Consider the following 17,071-nt stretch of genomic DNA (forward strand, 5'->3'; position numbering starts at 1 on the left):
GTTGAGAGAGAGAAAGAGAGAGAGAGAAGAAATTTCTTAGGAGTCCATGGCCTTTCCTATCCAACCTGTTGCTGTTTCCCTGACTTCACTGTGTCCATTCAAACTTGCAAAGTTTGTTGTCCACCGGAGACATTTTTGTTAGCTTTCTTTCAATGACAGCTGCACACCTTGGTGATGAAATTTCTAGAAAAACAGAGAAGTTTCTCTTGTATATACAGATTTAATTTTTAATCACTGTCTTAACACATGCTAACACCAGTGCCGAAATTCAGATGTGGAATTTCATGGTGACTTTGAATGGGCTGCTTCTGTGGTCACGAAGGTAGCCTCTGTCTCAGATAGTGCTGATCTTGTACAAAGTAGAGCTCTTTAGGTCTTGGTGTTCAAACTTGCCTTTTCTCAATGCTTATTTGTAGGAGAAAATGATAGATGTGTAGAATTTCAGATAGCTTATTCATATAATTACATCCCTGAGAGGAGCAGAACGAGCGGTTTTCAGTCCGCGTCTTTTTGCAGTGCCCACCACAGACCTGTAACTCCGCCTGACTCCTTGAGTCCACTAACGTTCCTCCACTTCCTCCACTCTGGGTCTTCACAGCAGACGGATTTCAAAACTCTATGTCCTTTACGATTGTGTCATTTTAGGAAATAGCCACCTTTCACAGCTGTGTGTGTTGGGGGTCTGTCTATTTAAGAAGCTGATTTTCACAATGAGCAGGGAAATTGAAGCTAATCAATATTCGATATGCTGATGGTCAGGAAAATAGATTACCTTCCTGTGAAAAATATGTATTTTCTTTAACTCCCACACCGGTTCTCACCCTGAAAGAATACAATGCAGAGTTCATACATGGAAAGCTCTCTAGCCTGGTCGATGGGGTGCCATGTCCAGATGTTCAGAGAGCAGAGACATCTGTGCAGGCAAGTGAGTTTGCAATCATACTGTTCAGCCAGGCTCCACTGTAATTTTACCTTATGACCCATTCAAGTGGCTCATAATCATTTTCTCCCAAGGCCTCCTTGTCATTTGACTAAACTTTGTAGATACTCTTTAATTTCCTCCTCGCTCATGCCTTCCAGTGTTTTTTGAAAATTTAACCCAAGCCCATGACAGGGGCAGCGCTGACAACACTCCAGAGTTTCCCACTCGGGAGTCCTTCTCCGGGGCTTCCTTTCCAGGTACTCTGTCCTGGCATTGTGGTGTCACGCCCTTCATTTCCCACTAAGTGTAATTTTATCTAACCTTCAGATCCATATCATCCTCGCTGCAAATGCTGGCTTTGATGTTAGCGCAAGTAGCTGTACACACGATTGAGAGGTGGGGAAAGTTCATGCTTTATTTCCCAGGAGGATCTTCTATGAATTCAACAGAGAGTACCAACTGGGAACAAACACCCTAATTTATATGTCCCAACAGGTATTTACTCTGCCAGCATTGTGAAGATGCAAAGGTTGTAGGCTACAGAGTGTGCCCTTCAAAGAGATTGAGACAGAGGAGGCACCAGTTCCAGCTAAGGAAACATATAATACCTCCAAATGCAACGAAAACGAAAAGTAATGCTCAGTACCCATAATCCACGAGGCAAGTCATTTTTCCATTTCTTCCTGTTCCCTGACATATCTCCAAGTGCTTTCAATAGTCTCTGACAGAAGCTACAGTTAGCAGCTCAACAGATGTGTGAATCACAGTGTGGTCTACCCTGAGAGCAGAGAGCATTCTCTACTCTTGCAAGGATGTCTCTGCCATGCATAACAAATGACTTCACCCATGACTGCTTCTATGTAGGGAGGGCTTCTGATAAAATAGAGGTAGTAGTGCCACTTGATATTCAAATGTTCCTAGGTCACCAAAGGACAAGAGCCGCCAATGTGCAGGGCCTTGGGGACTTAGACTGCATGTGGTTGTGACTACAGAGTATTGTGTTCTTTTCGGAGTTGATTTAGCCAAGTGAGATAACCTTGAAGGGTTTACAGGAAGAGGGTACAAGGTGAAAGTTTCTCTTTTTAAAATTTGCTTTGTGCTTCTTCTCAACTCAGCAACTCAAACAACTCTCCCACAATTACCTTCATCTTTTTATAAAGGTGAAGTCTTATATTTACTGTAATATTTATTAGGAATTTAATGAGTATGTTTTTTTGAATGGTTGTTCTTGCTAATTCTCTGCTTGTAATACTATGTAGAGTTTTGAATAATTTATTCTTAACCCGTCAACCCTCTTGTTATTTCTAGCATGTAATTTTGCAAAATAGCAAGAATACTTAAAGCTCTTTTGTAGCAGAATGTCTCCCTGAAAGCTTCTTTTTCAGTGAAGTCAACTGGGATTCATCTACGGGAGAAGTCATGGGAACCGCATCAGCAACTTCAACATGGATGCAGGCATAGACCCTTCTAGGACCCTTTCTGGACAGAGCAGATGCACCAAGATGCATTTGTGCTTCCAGTTGTTAATCGGTGGCAACCTCTGCATGTGGAGCATCACAAACCGTCTCCATCTCATTTGCATGTTTCCTCTCCAATCAACGGTCACGGGTGACCTCACTTAGGCTATCTACAAAACCGTGAGTGGGCCAGCTGTGGCTATGGCTTTCAGTAGTGGAGTGTCCAAAAACTATTATTTTTCTTTTCTTGGCAGAATGCCTCAGATTTCTCACATAGGAAGTGGCCTGCGGAGTGGTGTTCCAGAGCCATTAACCTGTAAGGTTGTGCAGCTAGGTGCGAGGGCACACAAACAGACTGAAAGCAGGATATAGCCACTGAAGCGGACAAACCCAGGTGGGCGTGGAAATAGCGGGCTAAGTGCAAAGACTTCAAGAGCAAAAAGCCCATGCAAACTGCGACTGATGGCGGAGGGGGGGGAGGGGGGGACGCGGGGGGGAGCCCAAACCGACTGGGTCTGTGCCTTGGTGTATAGAGCATCTCAGACGACTGTTTGAGAGTTTGGGGGGAAATTTGGTAGGGGTGGGGAGATACAAAGGAAGATTTCTTGGCTGAGCTCTGTCCTTACACAAATCCTTACACAGTGAATGCAGATGATTCAACCCCTGACTGTTTGACTCTGTCTTTTGCTCCCACCCCTGGGGGTGGTGGTGAGAAGTTGGTGGGTCTCCTGTCTGGACAAGGATCCCTTTCAGACTGGCTAAAATGCCTTAGATATCCATTGAAAACTATCTTGAGTGAGGAGAGGATGTGTCTGGACGCAAGCGCCTAAGCTGGGAATAGTCTGGGACTGCTTGCACAGTTTCCCCAAGTAGACAGCAGGACCTGGAAATTGCAGCCCCCTCTCCAGCTTGCGTTCTCCAGGGCCACCGACTAACGTTCTTCCCGCCCCGCCGGATCCGGTCCACGATCAGCGCCCCAGAGACCGCTCCTCCAAAGTGCGTGAGAAGGGGACCCGGCAGGGCTCCGGTACCCTCTCGCCGGGATCCCGCGTCACGCACACCCTCCCCAGCCCTGCAGGACTCCCCCCTCCCCCAAAGGCTGGGCCTTGCCGACCCCTCCCCGTGCGGCGGCGGGAGGCGGGGATGCTGAGTGGCAGCGGCCGGCCTGACTGCGAGGTTCAACCGCCTCCTCCCGCTGCGCCCGCCCCTCGGCCTCCGCCCCGGCGCCGCCGACCCTCGTCTGCTCCCGCCCTCTCCCGTGCGGGTCCGCAAGGGCCAGATCGAGGCGGCAGCGAGGTGGCTGCACGAAGAGCCCGGCTGGGGAAGGCTTCATGCTCCTGGCTCAGAGCGTCCCTGGCCAGGTAGGCGAGGCGCGGGGAGCCCGGGAGGGGGACGGTCCCGGACAGCCTACGGGGGCGCGGCGGGACAGACCGCGGGTGCCGGGGCGGGAAGGATCTGCTGTAGTGCGGGCAGCAGACGTGGACGAAGTTGAGCCGGGAACTGCTTCTTATCGGGGAGCTGCAGGGGTCCCCCGCCAGTCCTGCTCCGTGCCGCGTGGGTCTCACTGGCCACAGACCCTAGCTGCATCTCAGACCCGGGCTGCATGTTTTTTTGTGGCAAGCACAAAGATCGGGGGTGAGGGTTGGAGAGGAGGTGGGCGGGGGTGGGGGGTACATCATATTTGGGGTGGATGAAGGACGGACGGGTTTTTTTTGCAGTTCCTACCCTCGCCCGGCTCCTTTCCTCTCCGACTATTCGCGGTCTCGTGCTCTATGAACTAAGAAAAGCGAAAAGATTTTCTCCAAGCCGGCTCAACTTTTCTGTTATTTCTGGAGGTTCAGAGGTTTCTATGGAAGCCCCGTTGGGGAGTGAGAGAAAGGCAGAGACTCTCATCCTCATTCCCTATCCCGGGGAAGCTTCCTGTATTTTTGTGCCGTGATTGTTTGTAGATTACAGCTGGTGACCCATATGGAAAAGTGGAACCACTGCCCGCGAGTGTGTGGAGCCAGAGGGCGGCAAGGTGTGGGGGGAGCCATAGAGTAACCCAGACTTCCTTCGAAGGGACTTTCATTCTCTGAGAGCTCTCCTGCCCAGGTGGAAGAGAAGACAGGAGAACTTATCTTGCTTTATCTGATGCTCTCCTAATCACTTTAAAAACTCCTTTTCAAATTAAGATAGAGAATACGTTCGCGACGATTAAATTGTTTAAAGACGGGGAAGACAAAAATCCTTCTGCAGCCAAGATTTCCAGCCTCTGTTGGAAATCTGATCTTGATGAACTAATATTCGAAAGGGTTAAAGCAATACAGAACAACATCTTATTTTGTAATAGTTACCTCCAAGTGGTCACACAGAGCAGACACTGTGGCTTGTGGTCTGTGGCAGGGTAGCATTTTATGGCGGGAGGTGGCGCATTGTGCGTGCAGGAGGATGGGGAGGGGGCTGCTCATTTGTCTGGGAGCCAGACTAGTTAGGAAGAGTAATTACACTGCAAACGAACATTTGTGAATATAATTTGAGTCATGATACATGAACCCATCATTTGTCTGTGGGGGGAAAAGGGATCTTTGTAGATGAGGGAAAGCAGTGCCTTATGGGAAAAATAATACACACTGTTTATCCATGTGCATGGCTCACAATTGACAGCACCTGCTAACAGCGGAGATAGGGACTTAGAGATTTTGCTGCATGCAGGGGTTGAGCAAGGCAGGGAGGAAAATCTGCAGCAGGAGGTGGTCACAAAACAATGAGTTGAAAACTTCAAGGGTGTGTGTGTAGGCATAAGTTGTGCCTGTCTTCTGTCTTATCATTACTGCAAAGAATTGCCAACGTAGACTGATTAAAATTGAAGAGACTCACAGGACTGGCGAGCTGGCTTAGTCATTAAGAGCTCTTGCTGCTTTTCCAGAAGTCCTGAGTTCATTTCCTAGAACCCAGTGCAAGTAACTCACAACTGCCTAGCTCCAGCTCCTGAGAATGCAGTGCCTCTGTCCCCATAGCTACTTGCATTCATGTGCACATACCCAAATGCAGACACACACCTAGATGGAATTGAAAATCAATCTTAGAAAAAGTCTTTAAGAGACTCGGATTCAGTCTGTTGAGCTCACCGTGTGAAACCCTATGTGAATATTTGGCAGGCTATTTTCTTGTTCTCAGCCTTGGTCCCCGTGTCTATCAAATGGTAGTGGTATGGCTGGAACAATGGCTTTTGTTGCTCTGTCTTGATGACTGGAGCTCTGATCCCAGTACCCACACCCTGTGGCTCAAAAATGCCTGTAACTCCAGCGCCAAGGCATTGCATGCCCTCTTCTGGCCTCCAAAGGCACCTGCTCGCACATGTGTGCATGCATATAGACACACACACACACACACACACACACACAAATAAATAAATCTTAGAGATGGCACTGCAGTTAATAGTGCCTACTGCTTTCTAGAAAACTGGATTGGATTGCCGCCACCAATGTTGGGTAGCTCATAACTGTCTGTAACTCCAGCTCTTAGGGATTGAATACCCTCTTCTGGCCTCTGCAGGCACTGCATCCATATGCACAAACCCATACACCGATACCCAAATATCCACAGAATTAAAATGCTAATAATAAAGTATCTAAAGTTTTTGAAAATGGTGGTAACAAGTTCAAGCCAGAGTCCTTGGAAGATGAACTGATGTCTGTGGGGTTTGAGATGGTTTTCTATGCACAGTGAATGCTCAGAAAACATTAACAACGATTGTCATCTCTCGGAGTCCCCGGGATTAGGGGAATGTGAGGATACCCTGATTTTCAGATGAGTGACTGAGTTGAGCCATGCCTCTGATGGTCCATACCTAGAAATACCCACTCTTTCTAGAACTTTCAGACTATCCTTTTGGCCTCTCCTGGTCAGCATTTTCTGGGCCACCTCTTCTAGACATTTTGTAGTGCAGTCTCTGTGTACCCCCGAGAGCTGGGGTGCAGAGGTGGCTCATCATTCCAGGCCTGTGCTCTTCATAGTGGCCGATTCTTAGGTCCCCATATCCCATCAAAATAAATATCCATGTTTTATTTGGAAAGAAAACATTGTGAAAACTCTATAGTGGTGAACATGATAAACAGTGCCCAAGAATGCTAAAATCAATGTTACACTCAATGCTTACTAGGCTTAGGAAGATACAGGGGGTCCGTAAATGCCTAATTTCCAAAAATCACTAAAAACAAAACAAAACAAATAAACAAACAAAAAACCATCCTTACGGTATGCCTTGAGGTTGTAGACACCCGAGAGCAAAGTGAACAGAGATGCCCTTAACCAAACAGTTATTTCTCGAGGATGGGAACTGTTCCCTGTGCTCCTCCTCCTGATGAGGGGTGGTAATATCGGTTGGCTCATTCATTCATCCTGTCATTCAGCTGATGTTTTTGAAGCTTCTCCAGTGGGACAGGTTCTGAGGCCACACTGTATTTTCAAAGAGCTCCACAGGGTGCGGACAAGGTAGCCGGTGCCATAGTGCAGGAATCCTGGCATCGTAGAAGTGGGGCCAAGAGAACCTCGGAGATGTTGCACCTAGGGTGGGCTTTCCCTAGAGAGAGTCCTCGGGAATGGGGCCTTCCTGGGAGGGAGCCCTTGCGAGGACCCCATTTGTAGACAGATGACAAAGAGTAGTTGAGTCCGGCTTAACTGAAGACTGAACTTGAGCTTTCTAGAGGTGTGTGCAATCTGAAGCTGGCTGTAGAGACAGGAGCAAAAATTGGGTTTTCAGACCGAGGATGAAAGAGGGCTCGGGACAGAGTTGTGTCGCATGGCTGCAGGGTTGCAGCCTCCCTCCATTGCCGGGCCTGTAGAGCTCAAACGCGAACAAAGGCATTCTTAACAAAACAGTTATTTCTTGATCGGGTGGCTGCCCTGTGTTGCTCCTTCTAATTTTGGGGGTGTGTCCAGTTTTTTCATTTGCCCTTTCATCTCTCCTGTCATTCAGAAAAATGTCTTTCTAGTGCTGCAGGTGAGAGCCCTTTGTGTCCTTGTGACCGAAGCTTTTGAAATGTCGTCTCCTTTCAACAGGCCCAAGTGGGAATAATTAAGCTCCTGACCCTTGGCCTCCGTGGCCAACCTCGGACCGATGCCGTCCTGCGGGCTTGAAGGGATCTGTTTTCTTTGAACTGGAAGAACTGTGGTCCGCACAGAATGGCTCTGGGTGTGTTTAGTACTGAGGGTGTGCAGCTAAGGAAATGGATTCCGTCCTTGCACATGTATGTTGTGGCAGATGTTTGCATGTCCCTATATCCAGATGATGAAGCCAGACACCAGGAAGGAAGGCCTCAAGGAGGGGCTTAGGTTTCAGTGTGGTACTGAGAGTGGGTTCCCCGTCCTGAGCTCTTCTTTCCTTCTGAGGACACAATGAGGGAATAGTGTGTATTTTTTTTAGACCACCCAGTCTATGAGATTTCTTAATAGCAGCCTGAACATTCTAGCACACATGGGCATGTCTGCGTGCGCGCGCGCACACACACACACACACACACACATACACACACACACACACACACACACACACGATGACCTTCACTAGCTAAGATTATGAGTGAGATTTGTGTACGTCTACACTACCCTGAACTAATTTAAAAGGTATGTTATCCACCTGTTTTCTCAGTTTAACCTTAAACCATCAGCTAGGTCAAGAGAACCAACCAGCTCCGATGTTAAGGCTTGGCTGGCCAGAAAGGCGAAGCCTGGTGTACTTTTCCTATTCTTCATGTGACTTTGTTCTGATTTTGATTCAATACCACATCTTATTCATTAGGCAGTTTTTCGGGACACTAATCAAATATTCTGGGGAACCTGAAGAGGACTTCAGAGTTGTTTGCTTGGGGTGAACTTGTTAGGTTTATCCAAGCTTTGAAAACTTTATGTGGCTTATGAAACATGGGCGCTGAACCTTGAGCTTGGTTCTGAAACTTCCATGCAGAGCATTGGGCATTTTATACAGTTTCTAAGGAGTGATAGTCGGCACTAGTGAGGCGAAAGCAGCAGCCCAAAAATCCTTTCCTCATGAGGAGAATTTCAGTTAGGAATAACCAGCCTGAGGCTGGGGAACCCTGGCTAATACACGGAAGCAGCAGCTACATGCTTCTGTCCTCACTAGTGGAAGACTGAAGATTGGCGGCACCTGTTTCAGAAGTGCGGTTCCCCTGCCTCAGCCCCGCCTGCATTCTCTCTGATGGGCAGTGCCAGAAGCCTCATGTTCTAGAGGGGAACAAGCTTATCAACTGCTTCTTTGCAGTGTGGTGTGTGTGTGTGTGTGTGTGTGTGTGTGTGTGTGTGTGTGTGTGTGCGTCTTCCTTGGAGGGTTATTGCTGTTCATTTAAGTTTCATTCATTTGCAGAATCATTGAAAGGGTGCCAAGTTGACCCCATGACTGTGTGGGATCACAGGCATGCTATTTAACTTGTACACAACCCTGTCCCCTCTCCTTGCCGTGGAGTTAGGCTAAGTCCAGCGTGGCCTGATGAATTCATTGTCTGTGTAACCAGCTTGGTACCTCACCTTCCTCGTTCCCCTGGGTTGGAAGGAGATAAGCTAGAGTTTTAACTGATTATCTTGGTATTTCTGTCTAATTGATAAAAAAAGGCCTGACTTAAGTACTTTTCAGGCAAGTTAGGGAATTTGGGGAGTTTGGAATTGTTGCTGTTTTCAGGAGAACCTGAGGCAGCAGAGGGTCTGAAATAGCTTCTGCAAGCCCTTCCCACATGCCTGGAAAGTTTAGAGGGGCTCCCTTTCCTCTGCTGGCTCTATTGTTCAGCATTTTCTTTCTTTCCTGCGGAGCTGTGTTGTCAGGGGCTCCTGGAGTTCAGGCTTCCTTTCTTTGGCCAGGCAGCGCTGGACTGAGCACGTGTGTTGTTTTCCAGCGCTGGCGGCAGCGAGCCAGGTGCTTAAGGAAGGCTCTGACTGCGCTGACAGTGGCCTCTTCTATCCGCAGATAAGTGGCCCCTGGTGCACACTGATGAAGGCCAAAACAACTTCTTAAAAAGTTGGATCCCCCCTCCCGCTTTTGCCTAGACCAATCAAGTTTTAGGAACTGAAAAGTCATACATTGGATCGGTCAGTAGTGTCTTGCATGTAATAAAGGCCTGCGGTTCATATACTAAACACACACTTTGGAAAAACATGTCTCACGACTTTGAAAATCATTTCAAATCATGCTCTTTTCATGGAACTGGCCAATAATCCATCCTTGAAGATGTCTGTGTACAGTGAGGCCCATCAGTGGATGTTCCTAACATCGCTCTTTCTCGCCCCATCCTCGAAGGCTTTCCTTGGAGTAGAGCTCCTAACTTACTGGCCGTGAAGATCCGTGCTGTGACAGGGCACAGCACGCCTCTTAATAGGGGTCTGTAGGTCAGTTTTCCTCCAAATGTTCATTTGGTAAGTGGGTGTGCTTAGGATGTATGGTCTCCTCATGTGGGTTTTTTCCAGCTTATGCCTAGGTCCGTGGCTCTTCTCTAAATTAATGAAGGAAGGGCGGAATCCAAAGAAGCAGAATGACTGTGTGGGATTCTTAATCTGTGGTGCAAAGTGAAGAACCGTAGGTCGGGACAGCACCGGCCAAGAGGTCACACCACATCAAATAATGACCCAAGTGGTGGTCATGATGTTGAAGGGGTGGCAGTTTCTGTGCACACCTTGGGTGACTGGCTGGCCAGGGAGGGCTATTTAGGATAGATGATCGTCGGAGCCACACTGCTGTGACAGCTTTGGATCTAAGAAAATGGGGACCTTGTCACCAGCCACCTTTATCAAAAAAGCTTCTAGGATTTAAAACATTAAGAAAAAAATATTGATTTGCCACCAACTTAACTTCTTTTATATATATATATATTTGATTTAAAATATCCTGGTCAGTGAATTATGACCTAAGTATGTCATTTTACGTGTATGAAATTATAGATAAATAGATAGATAGATAGGTAGATAGATAGATAGAAATCAAGTTTTAATAATCTTGGCCACAAGACTTCCCATTTCTTCTGTAAATTTTTCAGCTTTCTCTGTTCTGGTGTGTCTACCCTGTGCTGATAATTGGTCTGACCTTGTCATCTTTCAAGCCAGCCTTCCCTCAGGGCCTTATCTGTTTCCTCAGTGAACTTTGCTCATTGGTCACTGAGGTCTTTTGAGGCCTCCCTTGTTCCTGCCCTACAGGGCCTCTCCTTGTCGGTGCTTTCAAGTCCTCTCAGGAACCCGTGGGACACTTACAGGCAACCTGAGGGCAGAGGGCTGAAGTCTGTGCCAAGTTCCAGAGGAAGCTAATCATACCCGTGACCTCGACCTCATTAGCATCGGGCTGGAACCCAGGGACCCAGCATTCCATGGCATTGTTTGACTCTGGATTGTCCCTGCTGATTTATGGTCCTGGGCCTGTAGGCCTGTCTCCTAAGGGAGGGGAGGCAGAAGTAGAGCCAGATGCCAGTGTGACTGACAGGCGGCACTTCCTGACTCCTTTTAACTCCCTCAGGAGGGGACTCTGGAGTGTCCTCTGGTCATTGGGCCAGGCTGAGGGGGATTTGGCCCCAGACAAAGCAGGACTGACAGGCCTGTAGTGAAGAGAGGGAGGAGCAGCAGAGGCCTGGAGGAACTGGAGAGCTGGGTGGGCTGCCGTCCACAGGCAGGCTGAAGGGAGTGACAGGAGTAAACCCTCACCGGGAGCTCTCATCCCTTCCAGCAGGGCGGATGGGGCTGGGGAGTCTCTGCATTTCCAGCAGGTTCTCTTGGTGGTGCTGTGCGCTTGGTGTGGCAAAACTGAAGCTGTGAAGACCGAACCTGGCCTGGTCAGAGCCTGTGGAGTCTGACTAGGAACGGTTTGCCTGCTGTTAGAGCTGGCTTTTACTGGGATGGGATTGAGGGCCTCGAAGCACTCTTTGGGGCCCTGTGGCCTGCCAGGAGCAGCTGTATAGAGGTTGTTCTTAAGGTAGGGCAGGGCAGTTCTGAGGTCTTTGTGGTGTGGCATAATATGGCTGTTGGGTGGCTTGGTTCTGGCTAAATTCAAATATTGCCTTGCCTGTTGGCTGTGCCACAAGTTCAGATAAAGAAGACTCTAAGTTCCTTCAGTTAAACCTGCATTTTTCCCACACACCCTGTAACTTTGAAGTTATGTGCTTACAAAGCATTTTTAAAGTTGCCAATTGTTTCCCCAAAGCTTTATTCTGAACCTTGCTGAGCTCTCTGCTGGGGGCTGGCTAGGTATTTGCATTCCCAGGCCCTCCCCCGGGGTTCTGACCTATAGTTTTGGACTGGGTCCTGAGAACTCACATTTTGTAAACAAAGCGTCTTCTAAATGGCTTTTAGAATCAGGCGGAGCCTGAGACTTTGGCCAGGCCCTGGCCAAAGGGCCTCACCTGTTTTGACACTCTTGCCCTTCGGAAGAAACCGATAACTTAAGTGGCATCCAATCAGAGAAGCGCTTTGTCTGCACCGTTCTAAGTCACTTCCCCAAAGCCTTTGTTTTTAGGAATGTTTAGAAATAGGCGCTGATTACTAAGGGCTTCCAGGACTGGGGGGTGGGGACCATTCTTGTAGATAACCGGGTTGTAAGCATTGGGCCCTGTAGGCTTTGAAGGCTGTCTCATTACTGAGGTCCCCATCCCCTTCCCCATGTTGACTCAGACCCTTGAGATAACCAGCATCTCCATCTGAAGTAATGGGTGGACAGGAGGGACATCAAAGGCTCCCATCCTCCGTGAACCCGCTGGGATCTGATCTAAGTGGGCTGGGCGACTGAGGCAGCGGTCTTGTCCATCATTATAACAATGCCAACCTCCGCTTCTACAGATATGCTTTTGACTGCACCCGAAGGGCAGCGTCAGCCTAGGAAGCATCTGAAGTGGGAAATAGTCTGTGTGCTGGCGTCAGGGTGGATGTAGCAGGAAGCGTGGGCACCATGGTGCGGGGAGCCAGCATGGGTGTCTCTGAGCTGCAATACACACAGGTCCTATGGGCAGGAGATCTGGGTATTAGCAGCATTTCCTTGATGTGCCCTGGGTGTCCTTACTGCTCCTATGCTACCTGTGGACCTGAGACACACAGTGAGGTCCTTCAGCTCTGTCACCCATGTGGTCATGATGTGAGGGCTGTTCCCTGGAAACTGAATATCCGATCCATCTCTCTTCATGGTCAGTGTTGATCTGAGTATTGTGTTTATGCTTTGGGTCCCATTTCCCCACTTCTTACAAAGAAAAGCAAGAGCTTTGGAAAATAAAGATGTGAGAATTGGTCTCCATCCTAGAGATACATGCTTTTTAGTCATGGGTGAGAAGTGGTGGAAGCTGCCAGAACGAGACAGGTAGCTGGCTCTTCTTGGTCCTGGAATACATGGTAGATCCAGGGCTTTGGTGCCTTTGTGACCATACAAGAATCTTGTCTCTTTGACCAGACCAAAAGGAACCAGCGTTTCCTTGCTGGAGCGCTCAGATTCTGTGCCTAGGTAGAAAGAAAAACATCCTGAGAGAACAACACGTCTGCTTGCTCGAAATGCAGGGTGAAGGCTTTTCTTGGGAAGATACTGACCCTGCGGCCTTGCTTTGCCACACCAGGGATGAACTGGGCTCTTCTGTGCAGTGTTTCTGCAGGCCTAGGAACTTCTCCAAACCTCCACAAAACCAGAGCTGTGTTTTTCTTTTGAATAGAAATGGGTTTCAAATGAGTGTGAAGTCTTGCCCTCAAAGTCGGTGCTGGGTTATATAGACTAGGCCAACTCTGGACCCTGCATTTAAGACGCCATCCCAGCTCTCCTAAAATAGCTGCAAAGGTTTTTGCATCTGCAGTACTGTTTGGTTTATGACTCACTGTTGCTTCTTCCAGGGCATCCCATTTTGTCGCCGTTCCTTTTGCTAGCGTGCTGTTGGCTTATGTTCTAGCTTTTCGTATGCTTCCTTGCCTCACGTGCTGGGAGAGGTTTCTCCAACTTCTCTGAATCAGATCTGCGAGGACTCCTGTGTCCGATTGTCTTCACTTTGGCCTCTGTTCACTGGGGCCCAACTGCTGCCTGTTCCCTTCTCTGTCTTTGTGGTCTGTGAGCTCCCTCAGGACAGAAAACCTGACATGTGTTCATCTATATGTTTTCAGTCACAGTGAAGGTCAAGTGCAGATCATATAGGAGGCCTTAATCTCTATAACTTCGGGGGATGCAGCCAAGACGCAGGTAAGTTGAGTACTAGACATTGAGCTAACATCAGGACTCCAACTCTTTGGTCAAGTGACACTGGCCAGATTTTCTGCTCTGAGACCAAGAAGCCATAGCTATGACTTGTAAGTCTCTACTGGGACCATTAAATAAGATGCGCCAAGGTGACACATGTGCCTTTTCCATTGTCTTTCAGGTAAATGAGAAAGCAGACACTTGAGTTCACAGATGGCCTGCATTTCTGCCATTAAGAGGCACTTCATATAGATAAGAGTTGGCTCCTGGGTTCACTCACGCATTGCTAGGTTGTCTTAGAATAGCACGACAGTGTGTCTTGGTAGCCATCCGAAGTTCTCAGTCACTGGAAAGAAATAGTTAAAGGAAGGGTAACATGCTCACTGAGAAAGCTGGAAAGAGATCCTCAGCCCCTGTTGCATTGTAAGTCACCTGGGGATGTTTATCCAACCGGCTGTTATGGCTTGAATGTGAAATGTCCCCCTCGGGCTCATGTGTTGAACAGCTGGTCTTTAACTGGTAGCTCTATTTTGCTGATTTCTAGAAACATTAGGAGGTAGGACTGAGCTGGAGAAAGTAGGTCATTGGGGGCATGTCCTTGAGGGGGAAATCTTATCATTTCTCTTCTGTATCCCCTTCTTTCTATTCTTTGTCTGGCATGGGCGTACAGCTTCCCCCTCACTATGTTCCTGTCGCCATGATGTTCTGCCTCATCGTAGGTCCATGGTCAGTGAAGGCAAGGACTGGGAACTGAAATCTCTGAACCTGTGAACCCAAATACATCCTTCTTCTCTTAAGTCGTGTGTGTCAGGCGTCTGGCCATAGAATAAAAACAAAAAAAAATGAAAATAAAATGTTTAATTCACTGGCTTCCTCCTTGGCTTTGCCAACCTTCTCATTCTTCGCCGTTTGAAGTAGTGAGTGCTTTCATTTCTTCATTTAAGACCCAGTCAAAATTTCACCCATTCTTAATCCAGCTATCTAGAGAAAGCTTCTTAGGAATATGGCTTTCCCTAGCTGTCCAACAGAATAGACAGTGTTATATCTACATAACTCCGTGCCCTTTCAGTGCTGAACTCAGCTTCCTTGCTTCTTTGGCTGACATCTTCCATCTACTGTGGTTCCTGACATGGAACAGATGTTCAATTATCGAATAAGTAATAGTCAGAAGAAAAACTAAACTGAGGTATAGCATCCTACCCCTCCAACTGCAAGAAACAATGTGTTTCTAAAATACGTAATGTGTAGAGTGTCTTGTAGATTAATTACTTGGCCATTTGCATAATCTCGTTAAATCAGGAAGAGCTTTGATTCTTTTCCTGATTGGAAAGGATGAGAAGGTAGGATTTTGTCTGCTTCTTGAATATTGTGACATTAGGCCATGGGGCAAAATGGGGTCATAAGCAGCCAGCGCTCTTGACTGTCCTTGGAGAAACATTGCCAATCAAGACTCTTAAGACCCATCCATCAAGCATTTGCATGCAGACCAGTACTTAGTCTTGTATCTGCATGTGTAGGCCTATGGGAACAAACACTAGATTTTCCAACTGGCTACCCAGGAAGATAAAAAGCCCTTCAGGGACTCAGGCATTTTGATTGTTGTGATAGAAGCATTGGGCCAGAGCTTGTTGGGTTCCCCTTACTTCCCATTGTGTTGAATGCTCTGAGACACACTGGACACCATGGGATGAGCAACTTTATCCTGTGAATTGGGAGTAGCGCCTTTCCAAGTGGTTCACCTAAGTGTTGGAAGTGTTGGAGTCGGAATGGGAGCAGCATCCTTCCAGGAGCTGGGGGGTGACTGAGTTCACTGAATCATGGGAGTGGTACTTAAATCTCATCAAGACTGTTGCCACGAAGGGGAATGTGACTGTGAGGTTTTATCCGTTCTTCTGCCCTCTCATCCTGCCCCTGCAGTAGCTCAACTTGGGGTCTTTCCTGGTCACTTTTCTGGGTGTGTGCTGCGCTGCATTGGAGCAAAGAGAAAGGGGTTATCTGCCTGCTTCTATGGATGCACTCCCTCCAGCTGCCTGTCCAGTGAGTGGCGGCTGCAATAGAGCAGGCCTGTACCCACGGCCTCTTCTACGGCACAGCACCCCAAAAAGAAGTTAGCGAAAGACAAGGCGGCAGCAGGAATTTGACTCCCAGTTTTCCTCTTCATGGAAACCTGAAGAACCTGAACCTGGAGAGAAGAGAATGAACCTGAAGAGAAGAGAATGAAGATTTCACCGTTGCCTGGAAATTTCCAGTCTCCATGCAGTGTTGATCCTACTGCATTTGAAAATAGACCCAGAAAATAAGTAGAAAGGAAAAGGTTCAGGTGTTAAAGCATGAGCTGGTTTGGGACTCTTTGGAATTGGAGGTGTTGTGAAAATCTGTTGTACCGCCTCTAAAGAAGCGGTGTGTGGGACTTTTGGGGTACCTAGTCCCTACCCTTTCTGGCAGACACATGGGGAGTGCCCGGCAGTTTATAGTGAGCAATGAGCATCTCTGGTGAGGTGAGGTGGGGCTGACTTTCAGAGAATCTTGTTTTGTTCATTAAGATTCTTAGCAGGTCAGGAAAACAACAAACAGACCAAGACTAGAGAGAGAGCTGGGGCATTTAGAGTGAACTGCTCTAAACTGCTCTTGCAGAGGTCAGATTGGTTCCCAGCACCTACATCGGGCAGCTTGCAACTGCTTGTCACTTTGGCTCCAGGGGATCTGGTGACCTCCTCTGGCCTCCACAGGCACTGCACTCAGATGCGCTGCCCAACACATATACATATGTATGGCTAAAATAATTAAAATCTTAAAAACAGCAAAGTAGGGCAAACCTTCATATTAATTGGGCTGTCTTTCTCACAGGGCTGGCTGTGTGACATGCCTGGAGGCACGCTTCAACTGGATCACTAGTTAAATCTCACATCATCCTAATTAGAGAGCTCAAGTAATATATCTGGTTGCTAATTTTCTTAAGAGTTTCCGAGTTGGTTCTGTGTGTTTTGGATTTCTATGTTCCTTCAGTGAAAGCTTTCTAAAGATGGGGCTGTGAGTGCCTAGTCAGTCTGATTTGCAGATCCAGGTCTGTGCCTTGCTAATATGACTGTCCTAGCACATTGATTCAAGGATGCTGTAGTGTGGAGCCTTTACTTCAGGGAGAGGTAGTTAGAAACAACCAAAGCTGCAAGAGTCAGTAGATGTAGCTACTAGTCTACTAGTTTGGGGCTCCAGGGTTACTAACTTATGGGCTCTGATTTAGTGCTGAGATGATGTCTGGGAAGTAGCAGCAAATACACACATTCTCACATACATGTGTGTGTGTGTGTGTGTGTGTGTACATCTTGTATACATAAGAATATACATGCATACATACTTAAACTGTATCCCTCTCCACAATCAGGCTTCATAGTTGTTTTATTATTTTTTACATTGTGTTTGTGCATGTGTGTGAGAGACAGAGACAATGAAACACACACACACACACACACACACACACACAGAGAGAGAGAGAGAGAGAGAGAGAGAGAGAGAGAGAGAGAG

At 47.7% G+C, this 17,071-nt stretch overlaps 1 protein-coding gene across 3 annotated transcripts in view; it reads left to right on the forward strand.

The window, feature by feature from the left end:
• The first annotated feature begins 3,597 nt into the window (after nucleotides 1-3,597).
• Lhfpl2 (LHFPL tetraspan subfamily member 2) overlaps nucleotides 3,598-17,071 on the forward strand; it is a 150,692-nt gene continuing 137,218 nt past the window's right edge. For 2 of the 3 annotated variants that reach the window (XM_087896795.1, XM_087896794.1), the window contains exon 1: nucleotides 3,598-3,740. The gene's annotated coding sequence lies outside the window, so the exon portion shown is untranslated. Of the gene's footprint in view, nucleotides 3,741-13,476; nucleotides 13,553-17,071 lie in introns of all 3 variants that reach the window. The other variant, XM_087896797.1, reaches the window with a different exon arrangement.

The sequence above is a fragment of the Myodes glareolus genome, chromosome 15 (genome assembly GCF_982192425.1).
Source record: "Myodes glareolus chromosome 15, mMyoGla1.1, whole genome shotgun sequence".
Classification (NCBI taxonomy): Eukaryota; Metazoa; Chordata; class Mammalia; order Rodentia; family Cricetidae; genus Myodes; species Myodes glareolus.